Below are 6,852 nucleotides of genomic sequence, written 5' to 3'. Positions count from 1 at the left end.
ATGTGAGTATCGCTGATAAGGCGAGCATTTAATACCCTTGAGAATGTTGTGGTGAGCTGCCGTCTTGAACTGCTGCATTCCATGTGGTGCAGGAACACTCACACTGCCGTTGGGGAGGGAGTTCCAGGATTGTAACCCAACAACAGTGAAGAAATGGCGATATAGTTCCAAGTCAGGATGGTGAGTGACTTGGAGGGGAACCTGCAGATGGCGATTTCCCATGCATCTGCTGCCCTTGTCCTTCGAGGTGGTAGAGTTTACGGGTTTGAAAGGAGCTGTTGAAGGATACTTGGCGAGTTACTGCAGTGCATATAGAGATGGTACACACTGCAGCCACTGTGCACTGGTGGGGGAGAGAGTGAATGTTTAAGGTGGTGGGTTAGGTGGCGATCAAGTGGGCTGCTTTGTCCTGGATGGTATTGAGCTTCTTGAGTGTTGTTGAATGGGATGTATTCCATCACACTCCTGACTTGTGCCTTGTAGATGGTGGACAAGTTTCGATGTATCAGGAGGTGAGATACTTGCTGCAGAATTCCTAATCTCTGACCTGCACTTATAGCCGCAGCATAGATGTGACTGGTCCAGTTTAGTATCTGGTCAATGGTAACCCCCAACATATTGATGGTGGGGGATTCAGCGATGATAATGCTTCTGAATATCAAAAGGTAGATTTTTTTCTCTCTCTCATTGGAGATGTTCACTGCTTGGCACTTGTGTGGCCAGAAGGTTGCTTGTCGCTTATCAGCTCAAGCCTGAATATTGTTCAGGTCTTGCTGCTTGTCGGCACAGACTGCTTCAACTGAAGAGTTGTGAATCATCACCTAACATTCCCACTTCTGCCTTATGTTGAAGGGAAAGTCGTCAAGGAAACAGCTGAGGATGTTTGGGTCTACGACACTACCCTGAGAAACTACTGAGGCAATGTCCTGGGCTGAGATGATTGGCCTCCACGAACCACAACCATCTTGTTTTGCACGAGGTACAACTCCAGCAAGTGGAGAGTTTTCCCCTGATTCCCATTGACTTCAATTTTGCTAGGGATCCTTGATGCCACACTCACTCAAGGGCAATCACTCTCACCTCTCCTCTCGAATTCCACTCTTTCGTCTCTGTCTGGACCAAGCTGCAATGAGATCATACCAACATAAGATCAGAAGAACTAATAGCAGGAGTAGGCCATTTGGCCCCTCGAGCTTGCTCCGCCATTCAATAGGATCATGGCTGACCTGATCATGACGTCAACTCTACTTTCCTGCCTGCCCACATAACCCTTGGCTCTCTTGTGGATAAAAATCTTGAAGACATTCAATGACCCAGCCTCCACTGCTCTCTGTGGTAGAGAATTCCAAAGATTAATGACCCCCTGAGAGAAGAAATTCCTTCTTAAATGAAAAACCCCTGAATCTGAAACTGTGTCCCCTAGTTCTAGATTCCACCACGAGGGGAAACATGCTCTCAGCATCTACCCTGTCAAGTCCCCTCAGAATCATATATGACTCAAGACATTCACCTCTCATTTTTCTCAGCTCCAATGAGTATTGGTCCAACCTGCTCAACTTTCCTCATACGACAACCCCTTCATCACTGGAATAAATCTAGTGAACCTTCTCTGAACTGCCTCCAATGCAAGTATATCCCTCCTCAAATAAGGAAACCAAAACTGTACACAGTACTCCAGGTGTGGTTTCACCAGCACCATGACCATTTGTAGCAACACTTCTCTCCTTTTATACTCCATCCCCCTTGCAATAAAGGGTAGCATTAGGGCCCATAGTCTTTGCTGTATCGAGTGCCTTCAGCTGTTTCTTGCCATCATGTGGAGTGAAGCGAATTGGCTGAAAACTGGAAGCTGTGATGCTGGGGACCTCAAGAGGCCGAGATGAATCATCCACTGAGCAAATTCTGACTGAAGATGGTTTCAAATGCTTCAGCTTCATCTTTTGCACTGACGTGCTCGGCTCCACCAACATTGAGGATAGGGATGTTTTTGGAGCCTCCTCATCTGGTTCGTTATTTAATTGTCCTCCACCTTTCATGACTGGATACCTAGTTTCTCAGGGCAGTGTCCAAGGCCCAACCATCCTCAGCTGTTACATTGATGGCTTTCTCTTCAACATAAGTGAGAAGTGGGAATGTTCGCTGATGATTCACAACTCCTCAGATACAGAAGTAGTCTGTGCCTGCAAGCAGCAAGACCTGAACAACATTCAGGCTTGAGCTGATAAGTGACAAGCAACATTCTTTGATCGGATCCTGATTGAGATATCCGTGCGTGGAGCGGTGGGATGTATGGAGAGTATTCTGAAGAGGATGTCTGAGCCTGGAAGGCAGAATCTGTGGAGAGTGGTCCTCAAATGATGTCTGTGCCTGGAGTGTTAGGATCTCCAAAGAGGGTCTCCGAGCCGTAGTGCTGGGATCTATGGACAGTGATCCTGAAGTGGGTGTCCGAACCTGGAATGGCGGGATCTGTGGAGAGTGATCCTGTTGAGTGGGTGCAAACCTGGAATGGAAGCTTTCTGTGGAGGTACAGGAAGAGGCCATTCATTCCCAGCATTTTATAAAGGTTTAGCATAACTTATGTGCTTTTACTCTATGCCTCAAGAAAACGAACATCATGGGGCAGGATGTCAGAAATGCTCCATCCATCAATATTGGCGACCACGCTCTGGAAGTGGTTCAAGAGTTCACCTACCTAGGCTCAACTATCACCAGTAACCTGTCTCTAGATGCAGAAATCAACAAGCGCATGGGTAAGGCTTCCACTGCTATGTCCAGACTGGCCAAGAGAGTGTGGGAAAATGGCGCACTGACACGGAACACAAAAGTCCGAGTGTATCAGGCCTGTGTCCTCAGTACCTTGCTCTACGGCAGCGAGGCCTGGACAACGTATGCCAGCCAAGAGCGACGTCTCAATTCATTCCATCTTCGCTGCCTTCGGAGAATACTTGGCATCAGGTGGCAGGACTATATCTCCAACACAGAAGTCCTTGAAGCGGCCAACATCCCCAGCTTATACACACTACTGAGTCAGCGGCGCTTGAGATGGCTTGGCCATGTGAGCCGCATGGAAGATGGCAGGATCCCCAAAGACACATTGTACAGCGAGCTCGCCACTGGTATCAGACCCACCGGCCGTCCATTTCTCCGTTATAAAGACGTCTGCAAACGCGACATGAAATCGTGTGACATTGATCACAAGTCGTGGGAGTCAGTTGCCAGCATTCGCCAGAGCTGGCGGGCAGCCATAAAGACAGGGCTAAATTGTGGCGAGTCGAAGAGACTTAGTAGTTGGCAGGAAAAAAGACAGAGGCGCAAGGGGAGAGCCAACTGTGCAACAGCCCCAACAAACAAATTTCTCTGCAGCACCTGTGGAAGAGCCTGTCACTCCAGAATTGGCCTTTATAGCCACTCCAGGCGCTGCTTCACAAACCACTGACCACCTCCAGGCGCGTATCCATTGTCTCTCGAGATAAGGAGGCCCAAAAGAAACTCTATGCCTCTATTAATAAAGCCAAGTGTCCTGTTTGCTCTTAGTTACCTTTTCAATCCTTCTGACGTTGGTGTACATTGTCTCTCTGCTCCTGCACCAACTTTAGAATTGTAATGTTTCATTTATATGGCCTCTCCTCATACGTCCTTCCAAATTGTATCACTTCACACTTCTCTGTGCAAATTTCATCTGTTATGTGAAAGCCGATTTTACCAGTTTTTTAAAGTTCCCCTGAAGTGTGTTACTATCACTGGCATCGGACGGAATTCCTGAGCATTCTTTGATGCTGTCTCCATCGACAGAGCAATCTTATACGCGAGCTCAAATGTCGGATTTTGTGTGTTTAGTATCTTATTTCACCCACCAATAGAAGCACAAATATGTCACGTAAATCTTGTTCACTGCAGTCCCTGCTGCTGTTTGCTGCCTACATTTACAGACTTTTATCTGAACCTCGACACCATGTTCTCTAATATATTCAGGGGGCATCAGCAGAGAAAATGTTCACCAAGCGTGGCAAGTGCAAGGAAGTGTTTATTTACGCCATTATGTCATGAATATAATATACAAATACATTACATGTGTGAATCATCAAGATGTGTCTCAATAAATGGAACCCCGTTACAATAAATACTGTCACCTTTCAATGTTTAGCGGACAGGTTTGACGGCTTGATGTGTGTGATTCCCTCATTAATGTGTTTGCACAAAGTTCGGGGAAAGACGGAGATATGAATAATTTACAGGGAAATCTTTTAAACATATTACCACATCTCTCACTCACAAAGATCTGCAAACACATGGATTCAGAAAGAACCTGAGTACAAAATCACCTAAAATAAACACAGCCAGAGAGTCTTGCAATAACCTGTAGCTCAGGGAAAGTACATGCTGTTATGGAAGTGATTCTGTTTCTTCTGTTAAAATATTTTTTGAAGAAGTCATAATCAAACTGAATAAATGTCGGACCAGTTCTTTTTCAAGAGAGCACCAAAAGAGCCAATTTGGCAACTATGTTTACTGTTTGTCACATAATTCAAGTTAAATATAGAACAGAAACCATGGTAACAGGGAGATGTGGTTAGTGAAGTCATTCGCGCCCCTTGATTGGACAAGCTCGGCAGCAGCAGCGTACACCTAAGACAGCAGAAAACTCACTAGCTTTTTGGTTGTAGAGTCAGTGTGTTTTACCTGCTGGAGTGAGCAGCTGATAACGTTAGCCTGAAGAAGTGTCAAGGAAGGAGAGAAGACCACAACCCAGCTGGTTTTCCAGAAAATCTTTCAAAGACCCTGAGAAGTCCACTGAGTTAATTCATCTTGTCGCATGTCTTTGAAGAAGGCCTGCTAAAATTAATTCTCAATGCCTTCTGAAAAGAACTGTTCTACAATACCCTCGTGACCTGTCTACCTATACTCAGAAGTTAGACTGTATTCCAATTTTGGAGCAACAGATCTCATCTGATGTTTTCTTCAAAAATGAGCAAGTAAACAGCCCAAGAGGTTTTTTTTTTTGTGTTTGTGACATGTTGGAGAAATGTTCTTAGCTTTGCTAATTATTACTTAACTTTGTAGAAGCAGAAAAGCAGGAGACAGCTTGTAGCTAATCTAACCACAACCAACGGTCATAAAATGTAGACAGAGCAGCTAACCACAATCAGATGTTACGGTCAGATATGGTGTCTGAAGTGGGCGTTGAATTAAGGAACTAGCTTGTTATTGTTGAAACTGATGTTTTGCTGACCTCGGACCCTGCATGGTGCACCGTTACGGAGGCAGTCTTGTGGGTGCTTATCTAATTGTGAAACTGTTAGCTCTGCCTCTTTTATACTATATAAGTCCACGGCGATCTGTAGCTTTTTGGGAGTAGCACTGGACCGCCTTTACGTAAGGTGTTATCCCCCATGATATCATGCAATAAAGTGTTATTTTCAAGGTCTGAGTCCGGAGAATTTGTTCAACAATTGGGCACAATCTGGATTTTCTCCAACAGTTTGGCATAGTTGGCAGGATCCCTGAGTTCACGGGACCCAAAAGAACCTAGTGAAAAAATAATCAACAGGATCAGGGGTAAGTCAACTTTTCTGCGACCCTGATATCCCAATCACCCAGCCTGAGTCGGAATTAAGAGGACAATTGGGTCCCACGTGAAGGCCAGGAATTAAATGGGCGAAGGGAACAAAGGGGTCAAGGAAGAATTGGCTGAAACCTGATCAGAAAATGTCTAAAATTGAGTAAGTTAAGCTCACACATGGGAAGTGAGTAATTCTGCGAAGGGAAGTTGAAAAGTAGATAAGTGGAAAATCCAATAAATTTAGGAATCTGGCATAGTCGGCTGGGCCGAATACCTGAACCCATTGAGTATACGAAGTTTACTCTCACACATGGGAAGTGAGTAAAATATGGTGACAAGATATGGGACAGAGATGACTGGGGCTGTAACTAAATTATCAAATTGACCCAACAGGCTCATTTTCGGGGCTCCTGAGTACACCCGCTGATCTGGCCCCAGAGAAAGATGCGGGTGACAAGAGTTGGAGAACGAAAATACCGTTGACCTGAAGAGACAGGGATGAGCCGGTTAGCTGACCTTGAGAATTTAACATTAACTGCGCCTGTTTGTCTCCTTGTGTGTGGTTTTATCTTTTGTTTGTGTTAATGTTGTTTATTCCATAGAAATTAAGTCATAAAATTAGAAGGTTTTGAGAAAGTAGAAGTGAGAGTGGACTCAATGGCTTCCAAGAAGAGAGGGTTGCCCCTGGGGTCGAGTAATCCATGTCCTATGGAGAAAGGTGACCCACGTCCGTTTCCCTCCTCGAAGAAGACGCAGAAGTGCCACGGTAAATATGTGTTTTAAAGATAGGTATGTTTTAGAGTAAAACAAGTAACTGTGTCTTTGATTCGACTGTGAGAATGTTGGAAGCTTCCGCGAATGAATTGAATATCTGGATTTTACAGTTTGTGTTCTGTAGAACTGACTGTCGTTAACTCTTTGTTGTCTGGCTTTAATGTTAAAAGCATGATTCTATTAAGTTGTTTGGAATTGAATGAGTGTGAAAAGTGATTGTTGAGTGTGTTCATTTCGATTTAAGATTGTGCACCCAGGAATGGGATATAAAATTGAATTATATTTAAAGTTAAACTTTTATTTTTAGTTGTTTTTGCAACTGTGAAAAGGCAATGAACATTTTTCTGAGGGATAAGCTTCAGCCTTGAAGGTCTGAAGATGTCCGGCAGAAATTTAATTTGGGGTTTGGAACATTGTTTTAATTGGAAACTTTGCTATTGTTTTATTTTACAGTCTAAATTTGAAGACATGTTTTATTGACTGTTATATTGTTTTAAGGGAGAGATAAATAAACAAAG

The sequence above is a fragment of the Heterodontus francisci genome, unplaced genomic scaffold (genome assembly GCF_036365525.1).
Source record: "Heterodontus francisci isolate sHetFra1 unplaced genomic scaffold, sHetFra1.hap1 HAP1_SCAFFOLD_146, whole genome shotgun sequence".
NCBI classification, from domain to species: domain Eukaryota; kingdom Metazoa; phylum Chordata; class Chondrichthyes; order Heterodontiformes; family Heterodontidae; genus Heterodontus; species Heterodontus francisci.
Note: the sequence above shows the minus strand (reverse complement) of the source record.